Here is a 23,751-nt window from a genome sequence, read left to right on the forward strand (position 1 = left end):
TTGGATCAAGAGGCCTCTAATACTTCAATTGTTCGGGCTTTTGAATCCATATGTGCCCAAATTATGAAGGACTTGACTGTTACGCCCACTAAGAAACTTCCTAGTATGTTAAAATGGTTTGATGTTGATTGCTCACGGATACATACCCGTTTAATGCATGCACTAAAAGCTACACCAAGGGATAGGCCGCTTATTGCCAGCTTGAGGAGGGAATACAAAAAGACCTTAAAGGGGAGAAAAGACGAAATCAAAAGTGAAGCGTGGGATAGACTTCTCTATGTTGATGTCTTGCGCGACAGCAAAAAATTCTGGGAAATCATTAATCACCCTTTTTTTGCAGGTGACCTAAATGTAGCCACTGTTTGTGTTATCCCGGACGAGAAGTGGGTTGATCACTTTAAAGATGTCTATGGCGATAAGAATGGCATAGCCCAGCCCCGCCAATTGACAGTGCAGGTCTCCCCCCCGATAGTCTTTTTTGAGAAGGAAGTTTTAAAGGCTATCCTGGAGACTTCAAAAAATAAGGCCCCGGGCGCTGATGGTGTACCTGCGGGCCTATATAGATATTCCCTGAAAACTTGGTCCCAGATATTAACTAAAGTCTTTAGGGCAGCGAATGATAAGGTGTTCCCAAATACCTGGGCAATCTCCATCATAGTGCCAATTTTAAAAAAAGGAAAACGCGATGATCCGGGGTGTTACAGACCCATTTCCCTTCTGGATTCGGCCATCAAGATCCTGGGCAGAGTTTTATTGGCTAAACCTAGGGAAAATTTGGAGACCTGCGGAGGGCTTTCAAACATACAATATGGGTTTAGAGAGAAACGAGGCACCCTGGACCAATGCTTGAATTTGCACCTTTTAATTGCCAAATATGTGGTGGCCGGGGAGGGTTCCCTTTATTTGGCCTTTATGGACCTCTCCTCGGCCTTCGATTTGGTAAACAGGTCCAAACTGTGGTCAACCCTTCTTGAGATGGGGATAGACTCTTCACTGGTTGCTTTTATAGCCTCTTTACACCAGGAGTTATTCGCCAAAGTAAGGGTCACAAACGAGGGGAGATGTACGGGGACTTTTAGGTCAGAGAAAGGGGTCCGCCAAGGGTGTATCCTGGCCCCCCTCCTTTTCACCATTTATATAAATGGGTTGGAAAAACAGCTGGAGGAAGGGGGTGCAGATGTGCCGCGTGCGGGAGGTCAGCTGATTCCGGCCCTCCTATACGCAGATGATGCGGTACTGATTGCCCGTACGGGCATCGGTTAACAGACACTTTTGGATTGTTTTGGCTCCTTTATGGAAAAACTTGACCTAAAAGTAAACGCGGAAAAATCCCATACTATGATAGTGGGCAAGCAGAGAGGGAAATCAAGATCTAAAACCTTCAAATGTAAGGGGGAGGTGGTTTCCAGGGTTCCGGTCTTTCCCTATTTGGGGGTCCTTTTTGATGAAAGGGGGTCTTGGGCACCACAGTTAAAGGTGAAGAGTTTAGCCTTGGCTCGTTCAACAACTGCCCTGTTGGGTTTCACTAAAAGGTAGGGGGCCAGGCCAATGGAAGCACTCTTGAAGGTTTATAACACCAAGTGTATTCCCATTGCCACCTATGGGGCCGCCCTGTGGGGCTATGTCACTCAAGATAAAATCCAAAGGGTAGAAAATAGATTAATTAGAATATTGCTCTCAGTTCCAAATTCGACCCCTACGTTCTCCATTCATGAGGAAGTAGGTCTGGGTTATATTACAGACCAGCTGAATCTGGCACCTCTCCTACTTTGGGCAAGGACATGGCTGAATCTTTGGACCATGCCATGAAAATACCTTGGTTGAAGTTCTTAAAAAATACATTTTCAGCCTTAGGTAGAGTGGAACTTTTCTTATCTCCTCGCAACATTAAGAGAGAGGACGTAAAGTGGATTAAGGTCCATTTTACAGACAGGGTCCGTCTTAACAGAGAGGGGAGGGAAATAATGAAACCATCCATAAGAGCTCACGCTATGTTAATCACTACCCCAACCCTGGAACCATACCTGAATTTTGTTACAAGACCCCTTCATAGATTTTTATTAACAAGATTCAGGTTTAATCTGATCCAATTTTCTCTAGGTTATTACCCTTTATGGAATCATTCGAAAGATGCACCCCCTTGTGACTGTGATAATTTCTCTGAGCAGGATACCATGCATTTTATGATGTTTTGTGGGTTTTATACTGCTGCTAGGAAAAAACATCTATTACCTGTGCTGAGGGAGGCGGGTTTTATTCAAGTTAGACCTGCTTTAATTTACCTCCAGATGTTGGGCAATATTTACATTACTTTTAGTGTTGCCAGTTTCCTAGCAGAAGCTTTCCGTTTTAGAAAAAAACGAGCTCCACCGAACATTTTATTGTAAATAGGGTATCTTTTATTAGTATTAGACACAATGTGCCCGACTTTGTTTAATGTATACATGGCCCCACTGGAGGAGGTGGTGACCCCTTATAACATCAAAATCATCAGCTATGCTGATGATACTCAGTTAGTGGTCGCCCTTTCACAACTGGTAGAGAATCCCGATCTGCTGCACTCATGCCTGTCGGAAGTTCATACCTGGATGGACCAATCAGCTCTCAAGCTGAATGGTTCTAAGACGGAGATAATGTTGCTGGGGAATAAAGCCCCCTCACTCCTGCTGACTAGCTGGCCCAGCTGTATGGGCAAGCTCCCTAGTATGAAAGATGAGATCAAGAGCTTGGGGGTGTGGCTGGAAAAGGATCTCTCTTTTAGGACCCAAGCCAAAAAAACGGCCGGAATTTGTTTTGCCCTGCTGCGCTCGGCACGAAAAATCTTCCCCCTGCTTCCTTTTTCTTCTAGGAAGTTGTTGATTCAGGGGTTGATAACATCACGACTCGATTATAGTAATGCCCTTTTTTTGGGTGCCCCTGAATCCTCTTTTAATAAACTCCAGCAGGTCCAGAATGCGGCGGCCAGACTGCTCTTGGGTACTCCTAGAACCGAGTCAGCTAGACCGGCCCTAAAGACCTTGCATTGGCTCCCAGTACGGGAAAGAGTACAATTCAAGGCTTTATGCATAGCACATATAATTCTACAAGGGACAGGACCCCCAATCTTGAGAGACCTATTAGTGCCATACAAAGCGAATCGAACGCTTCGTTCCGATCAAAAACATCTCCTCCTAGTCCCGAGAGTAAAGAGGGCACGCTCGGGTGGGAGAAGATTCTCGGTGAACGTGGCGAAGCTGTGGAATTCACTACCTTTAAAACTGCGCGCTGAGACCTGCACTCTGAGTTTCCGCAAAGGTTTGAAAACTCATTTATTCCCTGTCTGATTACACCCTTCTGTTGCTTCAATTCTGTGGTTGTCCTATGAAGCGCCGGGATGCCCCAAGGTAACTGTGCGCTATATAAGATTTTTAATAATAATAATAATAATAATGTAGTTTAGTAAATTTCGGGTTTTGCCCCGTTGATGTATTAATTATGAAATGTGATTTTAATGTATATGTATTGTATGTGCTTTTTATGCTTTTTTTTTTAAAATCGAATAAAACGTGCTTTGAGTCCAGTATCCAACGTTTTGAATTTTTCAATACATACATTTTCCAGTCAGTCCAGCCAACGTGTTTCGTCCTCTGTGGACTTCATCTGGGCTGTAAATCAAATTAAAAGATATACCTCACTCATATATGATGCCTATTTGACATTTTTATAAAAACATTTACATATATCTATAAAATCACCCCTAGTGCCTTCCGCACACCAAGACTCCACACATAATAATGACATTTATATTTTTAACAGAAAAAACATTTTTCATTTTCCACTGTTGTCATCATTAATGTACTAGGTACATGGTCCTACACACCAGAGTGTATTTATAAACTTTTTTTTAAAGTGCATTAAACCTTCAAAGGATTTTATTGCCTTTTTTCACATTGTAATTTATATTAGAGAAATACCATACCTCAATTTGTCAACTATAGATATCAGTCTGTTTCAAAATTTCCCGTTAAAAACTTTTTCCCAACAAAAAACTATGGTACGTAACCATTATTGAATTTTAACTCACTTATGCTTTCCAAACTTGTGGGACTTTTAAGTAGCCAGAAGTATGTCCTCCTATTTCAGGGACCGCTTTTCACCAAGATACTGACCATTAAATGTGATTTTGTGAGAAAGATAATTTATATTACGCTGATTATTGTCATGTTTTAATCATAGCTGATTTAGGGGGTACTCCGCCACCCGAAAAGAGATTTATTATCCATAAAGACACTGAAGTTACATTTCGATGGAGAGTGGTAGGAGTCCAGCAGCGAATGGCTGTTGAATCAGGTTGGGGACAGAGACTATAGCGAGCACTGTTGAAGGAGTCCCAATAAGGGGTTGACAAAGGCAATCATAGACACCAACTCATTGCTGTTGTCATGATACAGAAGGAAAAACAACAACCGCCTTCAAGATCTGACATCAGTGATGTCAGGCAGCTTGGAGCCATCAATTCATCTATCCAGTCCTTGGAAAAAGGACTGGAGCCTTATGTCATCATTTGGAGGCCAAGATGAATTCCTTCATGGCATCAACGAGTGCCCTCAATGGCGAAGTCGCTGCTTTGCTGTCCAGCTACCAAAGCCTTGCCAGGGACTACCATATGGCCTTACTGACATTCATAAATGTTATTGGGAACACGGGAATTACATCTTTTACCTTTGCTGTTTGTGTTTCAGAGGCAAGTAACATCACTCATCTGCCTCCCATTCCAACATCACAACTTCCAGGGGAAGAAGAACACTCGTCAGAGGAAGAAGATGTACAGTTCCCCAGTTTCCGAACCAGAACTTTCTGATAAGCATTTGAGAATGCCGCCTGGCCAGTTTCATGGTTTGTCCCGTGTAGGACATCATGCCACCTTCTTTGGAACCAGTATAGTACTCTATGTGCAGTAGCTGATCTTTTCCTCCAGTTCTCATAAAAAAACACCAACTTTTGCTAATTGCAATTTGTTCCTCTCGACTTTTCAAATGTAACAGATGTTTGGAAGCACTAAACATTGTAATTTGGCACTATATGAGGATTTTAAAAAAAGTATACTTCTCATATGATGTAATGTGAGGACCTGAACCAGGTTAATAATAAAAAATTTAAATACACATCCCCATATATGTACGGTCAAATCTCAAATGTCTCATACATAATGTAAAACAAACAAAAATCTTCCTTTAACCTGAAGAATAGGCACCTTAAGTTCATTGCACATGCTGTATTTGTATGTGCAACTACAACAACATACATTACAATAATAAAATGAGCAGTATGAAGTATCCCTATGGAACGTCGGAGTGAATCAACAAGTCACATCCTTTTGATGGACACACAGTGAGATTACAGCAAAGTACACAAATACTTACCACCTATAAATGGGATGGGTGAGGTGTGTGACCCCAAAACACTGTTCCTCTGATCCATATAAATGCTGCTAAGTAAATGTACCAACATCATTACATAATTTGAATACCGCACTGCTGGCAAAAAAGTTTATCAGCAATACATTACTCTGTATTGTTGTACCAGCAATAGCTGGATACTCATGCCCATATCCCTCATGGATTTGCATTGTACTTGTGCCACATAAGGATGCATACGGGCAACACAATACCTTAATGACAGTTACCAAGACATGCAATGGCACCTTGTGAGGCCCCATGTGTCATGGTAAATGTGGAGAGATGCAACACAGCCCAAAACAGCAGACATATGTTACTATTCCCCTGAGAGCCATCACATGGGTTGAGTGTGAGTGAAGCCACACCTCAACACATTAAATCATTTGCACACACAAATTTTGCATACGAGGCAGACTAAGGAACCAGTAACAATGCAGGAAAGGACTTCCGCGTTTGTCGCAGTCCTTTCCAGCCCGACTTGCTGCTGGGATTACACCGGATCCATTCCTCGTAGCGACCACGATTTATCCATATCGTGCCCGCTCTACTTTATCGATTCACCCGATCGCTTTGGCCCTCTGAGACGTCCGACTCCGGCGCTCTGACCTGCTTTTTCATAAATCTGCCCCAGAAGACGGCTGCTCGCTTCGGCTCCCTACCACCAGCACCACAACTACAGACTACCTTGTCCTGATGACAATCCCAAACAACTGAGGATCGAAACGCCGTCGACTCTACAGCGCAATAATAGGCGCATTCTCTACTATGGCTGCTTTTAAATCGTGGTTTGATTTTATAAGTCACTTGATTTGTTTTCTCCACTCAGCCAATCACTGTATGATACTTTCACCTATGTTCACATTGCGCCACTCACGCTGTCCACCTTAACACTTGCGTCGCCACTGTTCACTTGTACATATTTGAGCACCAAGTGCATATCTGGTTGTCATATGATTTGTCTAAATACAGTGCTGCTATAACTGTATATATATGACTTTGCATAATAATTCTTCTCAAATACAAGATGAATAACAACACAAGACCAATTGAAACCCAGTCTCCTTTATTTTCGTCCTTGTAATGCGTTCAGCATACATACGTAATTGTCTACCAAGTATTACCTGTTGGGATATTGTACTTTGTTATACCTTGTGCAGCATGGATAATGATATGTATTGTGAATCTAGGCATAGGGGCAGATTCAGATACATATTGTGCAGTATTTGCCTCACAAAATTGAGGGAAAACAGCACAAGATAAAAAATAAAATTTTACTTACAAGCTCAAACCTTCTTCAGTACTGGAGATGGCTAAATAATAACCCGAATTTGGACTTGAGGAAGTGTCAGAGTGCTAGCTCCCTGAAGCGAAACACAGCATTTACGCCTGGTGTGCTGCTTAGGTGACAGTTTGATACATCTGGCACCTGATGTCACTCTGTCTTGCCTTGTGGATTGTATGACGTTACAACGCGTGCTTTTACCCTGCATGCCGTTACAACGCAATTTAATACCCCGACTTGCTGTTGGGGTTGCGCTGGATGCTGGAATAGTATAAGTACTATTCAAACTCCAGTCTGTACAACAGTAGGGAAGGTGTTGGGGTTAAATCCAACACCTTATACCCCATAACAAGCCATTTTCATCGTAATGGCATGCAAGGTAAAAGCATGTGTTGTAAAACATGCAGTGTAACAGTTGTTTCCCCATTTCTACATGCAGATGGTAAATTAATACATTCCTACGGGGCCTCAAAACTCCAAACCCAGCAGGATCAGCCCATCGGCCTCATGTGAGATATTATGCACCCACCGATGCTTCAGCTGTGACACCGAGCGCTGTTGATGGGCCACCTTTGGCATGTGGCACTGCACAAGCTACCATCGGTCCTTCTGATTCTTAGCTTTGTAGTCTTGGCTGACCCTTCCTGCAGCAGCAAGCATCCTTGGCAAGTAGTGGACAATCAGCCAAATCAGTGCATAAACTTCCCCCTCTGTAAAGTTACGTACTCTCCCCTTTCCGGATATGGCCACAATGGCACAAGCCCTATCAATAATTATCCCTACAAAAATTACCCTTTCAACTTCTAACGGTACCTAACTAAATACTTCTCCAAAATAGACAAAAACCCAACAATACTGAGATAATAACAAATAAAAACAAAAAACCTAGGCACACAAACTACACACAAATAATTTACAGGAACAGACAGACACAGACTTCACCAGAAAGAGCCAACAATCCACCAAACACTCTCAGAACTCCTCACACCACCAGCACCAACCAACAAACACCAACAGAGAGTGCAAGGAACATTTACAGGTCCTGGTATGCAGGTACCCATTGCATAATTTCCTGGGTGACAGTCAGCAAACAATGCTACTTCAAACTCCTCACCCACACCTACAAAGCCCTCACAACAAGGGCTCAGCCTACCTCAACCAGAGAGTAAACTTCCACCAGCCCACATAACTCCCCCACTCGTCCTCCTTCCTCTTCATCCATGCCACCTGTATCTGCAAAAGCAGCAGCCATTCCTTCTCCACCTTGCACCCAAGCTCTGGCATGACCTACCCTTTCCCCTGTGATCCTCAACAACACTACTGGAGTTCAGGAAGCGACTGAAAACCTATCTATTCCACAAATGACTCTGAGCAGCAAAGAATCCCCCTCCCCACCACCTGGAGACTCCCACGGGTGATGTTACACTTTAGAAATCACTCTTGATTGACTGGTTGTCATATTTTGTGTAGATTTTTCTGACACAGTGCTACACACATGCACCTTGTGTGATGCACTCCTCTCTCCCAAACAATGCAAGGGCTGATACTATACCTATATACCCATGCAGTGGACTAGTGTGACGCAAATAATCAAGCAATGCATATTTTTCCAATGTAGTGGCCTAACTAGCGCAGCGTACATAGCTACACATTAGCAATTATACAACAATGCACAGGACCATGTAGTGACCCAACTATAGCAACACAAAAGGCCAAGCAATAGTCCAACAACAGCAATGCAAAGGACCACATGGTGGCCCATCTACAGCAATGCGAAGAGCCCTGCAGTGACCAGACTACCGCACCGCAAAGGGCCATGCAACTCATATGTTAATGATGTCCAATTTACCATTGTATGGAAGGATCCAACAATATGCGAAGATGTTTTTCAGCAATATAGTTTAGCAATAATGCAAAAAACTGCAACATACATGGGTATGGATACGTAGTGTAGATGTGCATGTGTGCCTGCACAGTAGTGCACACAAACAGCCATATGTTTGATACATACATGCAACACAACAAAGCAAAGGACATTGCTAGCCTGCGGTGTGTGAAAGGGAAAGGGTCGGAATGCTGCATAATTCTCTTTATATGTAGCATTCCTGTCCTTTCCTATAGCTGGTGCAATTTTGGCTACCTTGCACCAACACAGCCACCCATGTTGCAAGAGTGCTTGCATTGCAGGCAGGCTCTTTTTGGTGCAAAAAGATACACATTCCAACACATACACAACCCGCTGAGGCATGTTTTTGTTTTCAAGTGTGCTTCTGAATGCAGAACACCTAGAAAGTGCTAACAATCCATCGCACCTATCTTACCCCTAAGACGGTGAGGCCACTATTCACTAGACAAACGGGACAGTTGCCCCAGGTGTGGCGTAGGAGGGGCGGGATTTTTACATATGGCCTGGGAATGCCCACGGGTTGGGAGCTTCTGGGCGGGAGCGGTGGGTCGTATAGCGGCCGTTACCGGACTCCGAATTGACTTGTCCCCCTTGCACTGCCTGTTGGGCCTGGTACCTCAACCCAGGAAACGGAAACTTCAGTATAGGCTGTTACAATTGATGTTAGTTTTAGATAGGCGTAGGGTCGCTATTACATGGATGGGACAGAGGGCATCGGAGGTAGACATCTGGCTCAAAGATGTAAGGAAATGGGTGTTAGCTGAGGAAGCGCATATGCAATGCTCCAGGAGAGATGATAAGTTGCAGGAAGATCTGTTGGTTTGGCGAACCCTGTGTATGGCGGGCTTTGGTCAGGAATCCCAGTTCGACTCAGAGGGGACCAGTGGCGAGCTGTTCTCTGCTCCTGACTCGGAACTGGAGGGGGAGGGGGAAGTGAGTCTATGAACATCGATATGTGGAGGATGAGTCATGGCACCTGGTCATAATGTCTCACGTTTTTTCTGTACTGTACTGTTGATGACGCATCGGTGTCACACGGACTTCCTTGATTACAGATGTGGTATTTTTCCGCAGAATGCCATAATGAGTCCATCAATTGATGTAATACTGTGTTTTTTAATGATGCCTATGTGGGGGGTGGGGGGATTTCTGCTTTTTGTATCTTAAAAATAAAGGTTTAAAAAAAAAAAAAAGAAAGTGCAAACAAGCTGGAGAGAATGCAATATGTTACTCACAAGCACCTCTGGTGAGGAGCTGTATACCTCTTGGCTGCTGAGAAAACACAAGTCTGCTTTTTGTGAAGACTTGGGTTCCTCTAATTTCTTCAAGTCACTCAGGGCCACACAAGGTGCCTTAGCATGGCTTGATAAACCTCATTTAGTTTTGTGATTGCCCTTATGCCCCCTTACGTGTATTAACTGTGGCACAACACTATTCAAAGTGTTGAAATCCTTTGTGCACAAGTGTATTTATCATTCACAGGTATTTAAGTAGTGTTTCTGGTGTTAAAAATGCTATTCTGACAATGTGTGCATATGTGTAATATCTCACAGTCCACACACAGTTACTATTTTGGGAGGGTTTTGTGACTCAGGGGTTAAAGATCGTTCCAAATGCGTGTGTTCACCTTTCACTACCCTTTTACACTCACACATGGGTGCATTTGATGTATAGTTCTTGACCACTGTAAGGTTGACATCAGCCTCTATCACCTCGTGTAGCACAAGTGGACTTCCAACATTTACAAAGACAGCCCTTTCAATATTGAGGACCCACAGATAGGTCAATTGGCTTACATGTATTGTCCAGGTATTACTTGAAACTGAATATCATAAATTGTGTGACATTAACATGTCTCAATGGATAGTTTAACCAAGGCCTATTGCATGACACAACATAGATTGATGTGAACGTCTATGAGCCATATAATAGGATTATTATGTGAAAAGATTATCATAATTGATTTAGATATATCCAATAGACATCAGCCTCCTTTGCCCTCATACATAATTCAGGACTGTTTTGATTTGTGGTCATACTGGTGATGATAACCCTCCATGGTGGTATATGTAAGTTCTACAAACATGACTTATTGTCAGACCAAAAACTAAGATGTTTTTGGTTTGATCTTTTGAGTGCCAAAGCTTTCTCATCACTCAGATTACATGTCATACCACTGCTTGTGTCTCATTTTTTTTCGTGATTACCAGTTTACAATTGCCACTGATTGTAAGTAAGAAAGTAAGCTGGTATGCACAAAAAGATGTATGTCTAACTATGTACACGTGCATGCATTTCTTCTTTTGACTTCACTGATTGCTACTGTCTGTATGATAACACCTGTAGCGGAACTTTGTGCTTTTTAAGTAAATGTGATGAGTACTCCCCCAACAGTGTACAATTTACACTACACAACGTCCTCATAATTTAGTGCTGTATCCATTACATGATCATCTTTCCCATGAACACATACAGAGGGATGCACACACATCTATATTACTCATTGAGTGATAAGCCTTCTCATCTGGAATATTTGTGACAATCGTTAAAGTACAAAATTGATTGTTGCATATCTCAATCTGAGTGGGACACGATTTTCTAAGATTGTGATATGTTTGATAGGCCATATCATGGAGACATGTCACCCTTTGCCAAAGTTACAGTCATTTAAATCACTTTACCTTGCGGAATTAAATGATTCAAATGATATTTGTATGTTGAAGCGCTGACAGCTGAACAGTCACAGTGATCTGATGGTATTATATTTTTTAAGATCCATATATGGTGAGGGTCATTTATTTATGTTGGTTCATACATATGACCAGTCCAATCAGTATTTGTTGATAGTGGATCTGATGTCCCACACACCTTCAAATCTTTTTGATGACTGTGACAGTGATTAGGTCAAAATGTTCAAACAAAATTAAATGATGCATATGTGAAGATTTTCTGATGTGTGAAAATGTTTCTATTTTTACAACTCACAATTCATGACTGAGTGCCTATTGTTTTTACAAAGATTATAAAAACAAAATTGGCAAAAATTTGGTTCAGTGTCACACGACCTGCCATTGAGTGCTCTATATCAGATTTGTTGTCCTCTTAATATTCAGGTGGGAATGCTGTCTCATAGTCCCATGGCGTATTTGTTTTAAGACAGATATTATGTAATATTGCACAGACTAAAATATCTGGCAGACCATAGGAGGTGAGTACACAAGTATACCGCCTGATTTGTCTAGGCAGCAAAAACGTAATTTGGGACACCAAACATTCCCTTCACAACATTTCGAGTTTTACTCAGAGCCAAATTCTATTTTTTCTGCCCATCCGTCTGAGGATTTCGATACGGGGTCATGATCCATGGCTGCAAACCATATCCTTGGTCATTTGAAAAGAGGAAAACCAGCATACAATTAATTGGTTCATTGTTGTTACTTAGACATAACTAACTATGGGTATTATGCATGCAGGCAAAATCATACACATTTCCTTTACTTTTAACTGATATGTCTTATGGTCCTTTCGTTCCTCGCATATCAGGCAAACTCCGGTAAAAACCTGAAAGTATATGCATGTTTCATAGACTACTCGGCCACCCTTAATGGGGTTAATCGAAGTAAGCTGTGGCACAATTTTTCCAGCTGGAAGATCCCTGGAAAACTACTGAAGGCATTGATGTCATTGTATACCAATACGTAGGTGAGGATCAAACTGGTGGGGATACAGTCACAAACAAGATGTTACAACAAACAAATGATGGACGGAATTCTGACAATGCAAACATTCTCTCCCAGTCAAAATATCTGGGTTAAATCCATTGTTCTTTTGCCCACTACGCCACCCCAGTTTGGACCCAGCCATATGCAAATCAGTCTTGACCTCTGGCCCATGGGAAAAGTCCAGACCAAACTGCCAGACCAGGTCCTCCCTGGACCGGAAACTAGCATCCTGGGACTGGTTTCAGGGTATTTCACCCTTCTTCATCCAGGCTAGCTTGAATCCAGTGGCACAGTTAGCAAGGGACCCACTTTTGGGCATACCCATCCCATTTAGGGCGAAAAGTGTTACAGCAAATAAATGATGGACGGAATCCTGACATTTCAAACATTCTCCCTGAGTCAAAAGATGTGGGTTAAATCAATCGTTCTTTGGCCCACTACGCCACCCCATTTTGGACCCATCCATATACAAATTAGTCTTGACACTGTGCCCCATGGGAAAAGTCCAGACCGAACTGCCAGGCAATGTCCTCCCTGGACCGGAAACAAGCAGCTTGTGACCGGTTTGAGGGTGTGTCACCCTTCTTTAGCCAGGCTAGCTTGAATCCAGTGGCAGAGTGGGCATACCCATCCAACTTAGGGCAAAAAGTGTTACAGCAAAGAAAGGTTGGACGGAATACTGGCAATGCAAACATTCTCCCTCAGTCAAAAGATCTGGGTTAAATCCATCGTTCTTTTGCCCACTACACCACCCCAGTTTGGACCAAGCCATATGCAATTCAGTCTAGACCCTGTGCCCCATGGGAACAGTCCAGAACGAACTGCCAGGCCAGGTCCTCCCTGGACCAGAAACAAGCATCTTGGGACCGGTTTCAGGGTATGTCACCCTTCTTCAGCCAGGCTAGCTTGAATTCAGTGGCACAGTGAGCAAGGGACCCACATCTGGGCTTACCCATCCCACTTAGGATGAAAAGTGTTACAGCAACCAAATGTTGGACAAAATGCTGACAATGCAAGCATTCTCTCCCAATCAAAAGATCTGGGTTAAATTCATTGTTCTTTTGCCCACTACGCCACCCCAGTTTGGACCCAGCCATGTGCAATTCAGTCTAGACCCTGTGTCCCATGGGAACAGTCCAGACCGAACTGCCAGGCCAGGTCCTCCCTGGACCGGAAACAAGTTTCCTGGGACCAGTTTCAGGTTATGTCACCATTCTTCAGCCAAGCTAGCTTGAATCCAGTGACACAGTGAGCAAGGGACCCACGTCTGGGCATACCCATCCCACTAAGGGTGAAAAGTGTTACAGCAAACAAATGATGGACGGAATGCTGACAATGCAAACATTCTCTCCCAGTCAAAAGATGTAGGTTAAATCCATCGTTCTTTTGCCCAATATGCCACCCCAGTTTGGACCCAGCCATATGCATATCAGTCTTGACCCTGTGCCCCATGGGAACAGTCCAGACCGAACTACCAGGCCAGGTCCTCTCTGGGCCAGAAACAAGCATACTGGGACCGGTTTCATGGTATGTGTCCCTTCTTCAACCAGGCTAGCTTGAATCCAGTGGCACAGTGAGCAAGGGACCCACATCTGGGCATACCCATCCCACCTAGGGCGAAAAGTGTTACAGCAAACAATAGTTGGACGGAATGCTGACAATGAAACATTCTCCCTCAGTCAAAAGATTTGGGTTAAATCTATCTTTCTTTTGCCCACTACACCACCCCAGTTTTGACCAACCCATATACAATAATGTATGCGTACTGTAATGCCTGGTCCTCTCTGGACCAGAAGCACAAGTTACTTACCTTCGGTAACGATATATCTGTTAGAAACATTAGTTAGTGTTAGATTCTCTACCTTAGAATATCCCCAGGCGTTAGACTGGATCCTTAAAGTGTTCGTCAGCAGTACCCCTGCGCGTCGCTAGGCGTTGTCTGTGGCTCCGCGTCCGTCGTCGTGATCGTCGGGATGACGTCGACAGAGTACTCCACCCTCGCGCTCTGATGTCAGTTCTGTACATAGCTTTCCGCGCCAGTAACGCAGAGCCATGATAGAAACAACACTGGTGCCATGATGCTAGGGCCCTGAAAGGGATGTCCTTAACCCTAGATATCGGTTCGCAGAACGGGGAGGGTGGGTGAGGCGGTAAAGAATCTAACACTAACTAATGTTTCTTACCGATATATCGTTACCGAAGGTAAGCAACTTGTGCATCTGAAAGAAACACGTTAGTCTTATATTCCTTACCTTAGAATAGATACCCCAGCAATATCAACCACGGTGGTGGGTCTGCGAACCAAGATCACACCAGAAAGTCCTGGAGAACAGAACGGCCGAAAAAGCCATCTCTCCGGACTTGGCTGTCCAGGCAGTAGTGCCTAGCAAACGTGTGTAGTGAGGCCCACGTAGCTGCCTGACAGATGTCCTTCAAGGGGACTCCCCGACCCAGGGCAGTAGTAGCTTCCATGGCCCGAGTGGAATGGGCGCGCAGCCCAACAGGAGGCTCGTTTTTCGCCAAGGAGCAGCAAACCTTGATGCACAAGACGACCCACCCAGAGATGGTCCGCTTGTGCACCGCCCTTCCCTTCTTAGCGCCCATGTAACCGACAAAGAGCTGGTCGTCCACCCGGAACTGGTGTGTGCGATCTAGATAGAAGGAGAGTGCACGTTTTGGGTCCAGACGGTGGAGCCTCTCTTCCTCCTTCGAAGGATGCGGAGGTGGAAAGAAGGTGGGCAAGGTGATGGACTGCCCAATGTGACAGGCTGTGACCACCTTGGGCAGGAAAGAAGGACGAGTCCTCAGAACAACTTTGTCCGGATGGACAGAGAGGAAAGGAGGTTTAGAAGATAGAGCCTTGAGCTCACTCACTCTCCTGGCAGAGGTGATGGCAACCAGGAATGCATTTTTAAGAGTCAGAAGACGAAGAGGACAGTTATGAAGTGGCTCAAAGGGAGCGCACATCAGAAAAGTCAGAACAAGGTTCAAGTCCCACTGAGGCATCACGAACTAAGGGAACAGGAGAGAACATGTGTGATGCCCTTCAAGAATCTATTTACAACAGGGGACTTGAAAAGAGAAGGCTGGTCAGGAAGCTTTACGTAGGCTGAAACGGCCGAGAGGTAGCCCTTGATAGTGCCCAGAGCAGAGCCCTGCTGGGCAAGAGACAGAAGGAAGAGGAGAACCTCTGAAAGGGGGGCAGAGAGTGGATCCACAGCCTTTGCTGTGCACCATGCCACAAATTTGTTCCACCTGCAGGCGTATACCGTTTTTGTGGAGGGACGCCTGGCTGCCAGAACCACATCACAGACTTCAGGAGGCAAGTCAAATGGCCTCAACTGTCGCCGCTCAGTCTCCATGTAAGGAGGTGGAGACTGGACAGGTTCGGGTGGAGGACCGTCCCCTGCTGCTGCGACAGAAGGTCCTCCTGAAGAGGCAGACAAATCAAAGCCTCATAATGAGGTCAGCATCATTATAACAACTGCTCCATGGACCAAGGAAAGACAATTTTTACAGAATTATAAAAAGTTTTATTTTATTACAAGATATCATTCTAGGGGTTACAAGATCTAAAAGGCACACTTGGTCGGGGATATTTGACAGATCTCCCCTCTGTCTCCCCGAGAATTTGTGTCCACCTTGTAATATGTAGATCAGCCAGTCGCTGTCTTGTACCGTGAGATGTAGTGTGCATGTGGTATGGAATGTGTGCCATTTTGGAATGTGTGTCGATATGGAAGGTCTGTGTGAGATTGATATGTGGGACTGTTATGATGAAATTTAAGATAAGCCTCTACCGAGCTTCCATCTGATATGTATATTTATTGGAGAATGATATCATGTAATAAAATAAAACTTTTTATAATTCTGTAAAAATTGTCTTTCCTTGGTCCATGGAGCAGTTGTTATAATGATGCTGACCTCATTATGAGGCTTTGATTGAAATCATTAGGCAGGTTTTTCTCTTTTGATTGTGTTTCTCGTATTTTCCCTGCGTACCTGCCCATCAGTTGTGGGGGTCCCCCTTCTACTTAGTAGGCGGAAAGGCGTACAACAGACCGCAGCTCCACTCGCAACGAAAAGCACTGCCGAGCGAGTGCCGCCTTGGAAATTCCAAAGCGCAGAATTGATGACATTGCGCGTTCTCTTCGGTGGCGAATAGATCTAACCAAGGCTCTCCCCACTGCTGAAAGAGACCTTGCGCCACGTCCGGGTTCAGACGCCATTTGTGATCCATCATGCACCTGCGGCTGAGTTCGTCAGTCCTGGCGTTCAGGGAACCTGCCAGGTGTTGAACCACCAGGGTGACGCCCTGGTGTTCCAACCATGTCCAGAGGCGCAGAGCCTCCTGATAGAGGGTCCACGACCCCACCCCACCCTGTTTGTTGCAGTACCACGTGGTGGTGGTGTTGTCCGTGAACACCTGAGCTACACTTCCCCGGACAGAGGGAAGGAATGCCTTTAGTGCAAGACGGATCGCCCGCAGCTTAGAAGGTTGATATGGAGCCGGGACTCCGCCGGAGACCAGAGGACTCTGATCTCCCTCTCTCCCATGTGGCCCCCCATCCCAGGAGGGACGCATCTGTCACTACTACGTGCCCCGGCTGGGGAAGGGAGAGAGATATGCCGCTGACCCAATTGCGGTTCGTGAGCCACCACTGCAACTGGCTCGCAGTGCCCTCTGAGATCAGGACGTGGTCGGATAGGTTGCCCTGATGCTGTGCCCACTGAAACTTCAGGTCCCACTGCAGAGCCCGCATCCACCACGTGGCGTGATGCCCCAGAAGGATGCAGGAGGCCATCAGCCCCAGGAGCCGCAGCGTCAACCTGACCGAGACCCGGGATAAAGGCTGAAAGATCGGAATCACAGCCTGAATATCCCCTACCCGCTGTTCAGGGGGATAAACCCGAAACTGAGCTGAGTCCAGAACCGCTCCAATGAAAAGGAGCTTCTGAGAGGGGCACAGGTGTGACTTTGGCACGTTGATGGAGAACCCCAGCGAGTGCAAGAGGTCGGCCATATTCAGGTGGGAGACGACTGTCTGGGGCGAGCACGCCTTTAACAACCAATCATCGAGATAGGGGAAGACTGAAACCCCTATTCTGCGCAGATGAGCTGCGACCACCGCCATCACTTTCGTGAACACCCGTGGGGCGCTGGTAAGTCCGAAGGGGTGCACGGTAAACTGAAAGTGCTTGTGGCCTACCGTGAACCGCAGGTAACGCCGGTGGGTCGGCGGGTGGGGATGAGGAAATACATGTCCTGCAAGTCCAATGCTACCATCCAGTCTTCTGGGTCCATGGCAGCTAGGACCTGAGCCAAAGTCAGCATCTTGAACTTCTCCTTCTGGAGGAAGCCGTTGACGCTCCGTAGGTCCAAGATAGGGCGTAGGCCTCCTTTGCCCTTCTTGGGTACCAGAAAGTCGTGGGAATAGCAACCACGTCCTACTTCTGGCCCAGGGATGCACTTGAAGGCCCCCTTGGCCAAGAGGGCCGTAACTTCCTCCTGCAGAAGTTGCAAGTGATCCCCCGACATGCGGTGGTACTGCGGTGGCATTGCTGGAGGGGTCGTCTCAAAGGGGAGGGAGTAGCCCCTTCGGTCGATTTGCAGCACCCACCTGTCCGACGTGATGGTACGCCAGTGGGGAGGTGATGGCGGACCCTGCCCCCCACTGGCGACGAATGGGCCTGAAATGCCGGACTAGGAAGGCTTAGAGGCAGATGCTGCAGGGGGAGGGGGGTGGACTGACCCTGCCGGTGTCCCCGGTACCGCCAAGGCTGTAACCACGTCCGCGACCATGTTGAGCCTGGGTCTGTGGTCTGTGGCTAGCTGGACGTGTGGGGGCGTCCCTTCCTTGGCCATGAAAGGAGCGAAAAGCTGAAGTTTGCTGGCGTTGGCCTAGGCCCAAGGACTTGGCCGTAGCCCTGGAGTCCTTAAAATGCTCCAGCGCAATATCCGCCTTGTCGCCAAAGAGGCGACGATCATCAAGGGGCATGTCCATGAGGGTGGCCTAGACATCACCTGAAAAGTTGGCGGACCTAGGCCAGGCGTGGCGGCGAACCGCCACCATCGTTGCAATAAACCCTACCCAGCAAGTCTGTTGTGTCGAGTCCACACCGTATGGAATAGCGTGCTGCATCCCGCCCTTCCGCAAAGGGCTTGGGCGAGTTTTGCCCAGGCCTCCTCCGGGCACTGGGCAGCACCTCCGCAACCGTATCCCACAGAGAGTGGGTGTAACGGCCCAAAAGGCAGGCGGTGTTGACAGACCGCAGCCCCAAACTCAAGGAGTAGAACAGTTTCTTCCCAAACTAATCGTACCTTTTGGATTTCCGATCCGGAGGAGCGGTCGGGAATGCGGTCTGGGAGGTAGAGGTCTGGAAGACACAAGGTTCTCGGGGGTGGGGTGAACGGACAGGAACCTAGGGTCGCCCGGAGCCGGGCGGTGGCGCCAGGCCACGTTCGGATACACAGGGAGGCCTGTGGAGGGCTTGGACCAGGTGCCCAACAGAACGTCGGTGAGGGCTTCGTTGAACGGCAGTAGAGGCTCTGAGGAGCTTGCCTGCGGTTTGAGCACCTCAGTGAGGATGTTAGTCTTCACAGCCGCAACAGGGAGCTCAAGAGCCAAGGCCACACTGTAAGCAGCCCCCTCCTCCGTAGACACGAGGGAGGAGATACGAAGTGTCCAGACCACTGGCCTCCCCTAGCTCATCTGCCCAGTCCTGGCTCAACTGGCCTCAGACCTCAGTCCTCAGACCTCTCGCAGTCCCCCTCGTCATCCATCTCCTGATAGTCAGGGAAAAATGATGGAGCCGGGTCGTAGATGAATTGCTCACCGATCGGCGCCGGAGATGTCAGACCCGGACCGGGGCTGGGACTGGGGATGATGTCCTACGGGGACGGCGTCCTGGGCGACACCCTCGGGGTCGGTGCCAGCGGAGGAGTCGTGAGGTTGACTGGCGAGGACCAGGATCCGGGCCCGAATCCTGCGGGGTCCTGCGGCGACGGGACCGAAGTTGACGATGGCGCCGGGGCCGAAGCACTCGACGGTGCCGAGGCTGAAGCCGCCGGCCAACTAGGACTCCCAGATGGACCAGCGGGGCCCGAAGGCGCCTTGACAGGGTCCGACAGAGGGAAGTGAGTCCTCATGGCCACGAGGAAGTCACGTATCTCCTCCAGCATCGCGTGCAGCCCAGGGACCGGCGGGTGTGGAGCTGGACGCGGCCCTTGCGGCTCCGGCGCAGCCGCGTGGGTGGTGTCGCCCAAAACCCGGCCGTGTATTGCGCGCGAGTCAGGGGGAGTCAGAAGAGCGATGACACCTCTTCAATTTTTTTTGAGTGCCTCGACTTACCTGTAGACTTGGAGCCCGATGAGTGGTGTTGACTCGTCAGGCGGTGAGCCGACTGCCAGAGCTCGAGTCGCTTACGGGACCGCTCCCATCTAGCCTTCGAGGTCAAGGCCCGGCAGTCGGGGCACGACTTGTCTTCGTGGTCGGCCCTGAGACAATAAAGGCACCGGTGGGGGTCGATCACCGACATCAAGCGGTGACAGTCCTCGCAAGGCTTAAACCCAGGCATTCCTACTGGCACAGCGAGTCGAAGATCGACTCGAGAAGAGATCAAAGGTGATCCAAAAAGTTAGTAAAAAATTGACTGGAGTACTGCTCTTCCCGGATCAGCGCTTGCTGGCACGGAAAAAGGAAGAACTGACTTCAGCGCCCGAGGGCGGCGTCTAAGTACTCCGACGACATCATCATGGCGATCACGACGCCGAACACGGAGCCGCAGACAATGCCTAGCGACGCGCAGGGGTACTGCTGACAAAAACTTTCCGGATCCAGTGTGACGCCTGGGGATATTCTAAGGTAAGGAATCTAACACTAATGTGTTTCTTTCAGATACAAGCATCCTGGGACCGGTTTCTTCTGCTAGGCTAGCTTGAATAAAGAGGCACAGTGAGCAAAGGACCCAGGTCTGGGCATACCCATCCCACTTAGGGCGAAAAGTCTTACAGCAAACAAATGAAGGACAGAATGCTGACAGTGCAAACATTCTACCCAGTCAAAAGATCTGGGTTAAATCCATTGTTCTGTTGCCCACTATGCCACCCCAGATTGGACCCAGACATATGCAAATCAGTCTTGACCCTGTGCCCCATGGCAACAGTCCAGACCGAACTGCCTGGCAAGGTCCTCCCTGGACTGGAAACAAGCATCCTGGGACTGGTTTCAGGGTATGTTACCCTTCTTCAGCCATGGTAGCTTGAATCCTGTGGCACAGTGAGCAAGGGACCCACGTCTGGGCACTCCCATCCAACTTGGGCGAAAAGTGTTACAGCAAACAAATGATGGACGGAATGCTGACAATGCAAACATTCTCCCCAGTCAAAAGATCTGGGTTAAATCCATCGTTCTTTTGCCCACTGCACCACCCCAGTTTGGACCCAGCCATATGCAAATTAATCTTGACCCTGTGCCCCATAGGAGCAGACCAGACCGAACTGCCAGGCCAGGTCCTCCCTCACCCTTCTTCAGCCAGGCTAGGTTAAATCCAGTGGCACAGTGAGCAAGGGACCAACGTCTGGGCATACCCATCCCACTTAGGGCGAAAAGTGTTACAGCAAACAAATGATGGATGGAATGCTGACAATGCAAACATTCTCCCCAGTCAAAAGATCTGGGTTAAATCCATTGTTCTCTTGCCCACTATCAGTTGGTAGATTGAATAGTTATGCTTTCCTTACCAATGAGTAGGTTATTCCTGTATCAGCCAATCTCAAACTGCTCATTAATGGTACTGTGACGAAAGATGTATGCATCATGTGCACTTCCTGGAAATTTTGCAAGGACATTGATGACCATTCCATGATGGTCCACTATTGCCTGGACATTTATTGAGTAATTGTGCTTGCGGTTTCGGTACAGGTGGGATGTGGCTACAGAGAGCACAAATTGCTCATGTGTGCAATTAATGGCACCAAGCACATGAGGGAGTCCAGCAATGTTGTAGAAGACTTGATTGGTATTCAATTGCTGTTGGTTAGTTTTTGGGAAGAGAAGGTAGTGGGATGTGGGTTTTATGATGGCATCCAACACAGATGGGGAAAAGGCAGAAAATGCTACCTGCGAAATGGCAGCCAATGTGGCTGATGTGATTTGTAAGGATTCTGAGGCCAACATGTGTAGCTCAGACATCAAATTAATGTGTGGAGGGAGGGCATCAGTCCTTGCAATTGCTGGCTAGAGAATTGGCCCTATCCTTTCCAACAATTCCATGATGAACTCCCTCCTCAGTCTGTAAAACTGTATGACCTACTCCTCCCTGAGGTCAATGAGGAAAATGTGCTGATGGAAAACATGCTCCTTCCTCCTTCGATGCCTATGTGGTTGTCTCTTACGTACTCCCAGGTGCAGTATAACGCCCCCATGGGGTAGGTGAGCTTGCCAGAGTGTGTTGTAATGGTGAGAAAGATTAATAGTTACTTACCTTTAATCTGTGGTTCTCCAGTATTGGTGTCTTTCATAGATTCACATGCCTGAATCATTCCCCGTCGTCGGAATGGGAGTCCCACGGTATATAAAAAAGCAATAAATATGCCTATAACAACCAATATTTATTTATTTTATTTTATTTTTTACATTTGTATGGCGCGCAGCTACCCAAGAAGGGTTTCCCGGCGCCTTTGACATAAGGTTGAACAGAGGTATATGCTGGGCATGGTGTTAGCACAGTTGTTTCTGGAAGAGCCAGGTTTTTACATTTTTCCGGAAACTAGCGTAGTTTTCCTCTTTCCGGATATGTAGGGGAAGTGTGTTCCACAGTGTAGGCCCTCTGACAAAAAACGATCTTCCGCCAGTTCTTTGCAATCTAAATCTAGGAACAGCGAAATTGGCTGCAGTTTGGGAGCGCAGGTTTCTTGTTGGCAGGTAGGGGGTAGCTAACGCTTGCAGATAAGTTGGTGCCGTTTTGGATTTGATTTTAAACATATAGCTCAGTGTTTTTAAACTGATCCGGTGTTCAATCCTGAGCCAATGTAAATCGTTTAGGTATTTTGATACTCTTGCCGATTTTGGTATCCTGCACAGGAGTCTTGCGGCTGAATTTTGGATCATTTGGAGTCGCTTGATGACTGCTTGGTTTGAACTCAGGTAGAGGATGTTTCCGTAGTCGATGCGCGATGTTATTAGCGCGTTGACTACGGTTTTTTGTGTGGCAGGGAGCAACATCCATGTGATTTTTTTCAGCCATTTTATTATGGTGAAACATAGCCCTGCAACTTTGTTTGCCTGCTGTTTCATTGACAGTGCATTGTCAATGATGACTCCCAAATTTTTTACCTGGGTTACTGGAGGGGGAAAATTTCCCAACTCAGGGGGCCAATGGGAGGAATTCCAGAGCTCCTTATTTTTTCCTAATAGGAGGATTTCGGTTTTATCACCGTTTAATTTCAACTGGTTGGTGGTCATCCAGTTGAAAATTTTCTGGAGTCCAATTTTGAGGAGAGAAGGAGCTGAGGGATTTGACTCTGATAGTGAGAAAATGATTTGGGAGTCATCTGCGTAGGTCATTAATGTTAGGCCTACGCAGTCCGCTAGGTCGGCCAGTGGTTTGAGATACAGATTAAAGAACAGCGGGCTCAGGATGGAGCCCTGTGGTACTCCATGTGGGGCGTGAAAAGTGTCTGAGCAGGCAAGGCTGGATTTGATCTGGAAAGTCCTCTCCGTAAGAAAGGACTTAATCCACTGTAGGGCATCACTGCGGATGCCGTTTCTCTCTAGTGTGGCCAGGAGAATTTTGTGTGATATGGTATCAAACGCCGCACTCAGATCTAATAGAATGAGTGCGACCGTTTGTCCGTCATCCAGGAGTTTTCTGATTTTTTCCGTGGCGCCCAGCAGAGCGGTCTCTGTGGAGTATCCTGCTCTGAAGCCTGATTGTGAAGGATGGAGGAGGTTGTTTTCCTCGGCGAAGAGGGTGAGGGCAGAGAGTATGTGCCTTTCCATGAGTTTGGAGAAGGCTGGGAGCAGAGATATTGGCCGATAGTTTTTTAGGACAGTGGGGTCCGCTGAGGGTTTTTTCAGGAGTGGGGTAACCATTGCGTGTTTCCAACTTGACGGGACTGTAGAGAATTTGAGGGATGCGTTTAGCATATCTGATATAATAGTCAGGGGGTGGTGTCAAGTTGTTTTAGAATGCTCACGGGAAGAGCATCACGAGGGGATCCTGATGTAATGGATTTCAGGGAGGATTTTAGGGAGTCCATGGTTATAAGGGGCCATTTCTCAAGGGTGTTCGATTTGTCCGGTAACACAGGGACATCATCCTGTAGGCTTTTATCGTTAGGTCTAGAGCTAATGTTAAGGATGATTTTTTCTATTTTTTCATTAAAAAATGTGGCAAGGT

The 23,751-nt window shown here is 46.8% G+C and overlaps 1 protein-coding gene across 3 annotated transcripts in view; it reads right to left on the minus strand.

Annotated features, from left to right (window-relative positions):
• LOC144819003 (lecithin retinol acyltransferase-like) overlaps nucleotides 1–23,751 on the minus strand; it is a 1,051,137-nt gene that overhangs the window by 671,771 nt on the left and 355,615 nt on the right. For all 3 annotated transcript variants that reach the window (XR_013607191.1, XR_013607192.1, XR_013607193.1), the window contains exon 3: nucleotides 3,592–3,644. The gene's annotated coding sequence lies outside the window, so the exon portion shown is untranslated. The remainder of the gene's footprint in view (nucleotides 1–3,591; nucleotides 3,645–23,751) is intronic.

The sequence above is a fragment of the Lissotriton helveticus genome, chromosome 2_1, assembly GCF_964261635.1.
Source record: "Lissotriton helveticus chromosome 2_1, aLisHel1.1, whole genome shotgun sequence".
Lineage (NCBI taxonomy): Eukaryota > Metazoa > Chordata > Amphibia > Caudata > Salamandridae > Lissotriton > Lissotriton helveticus.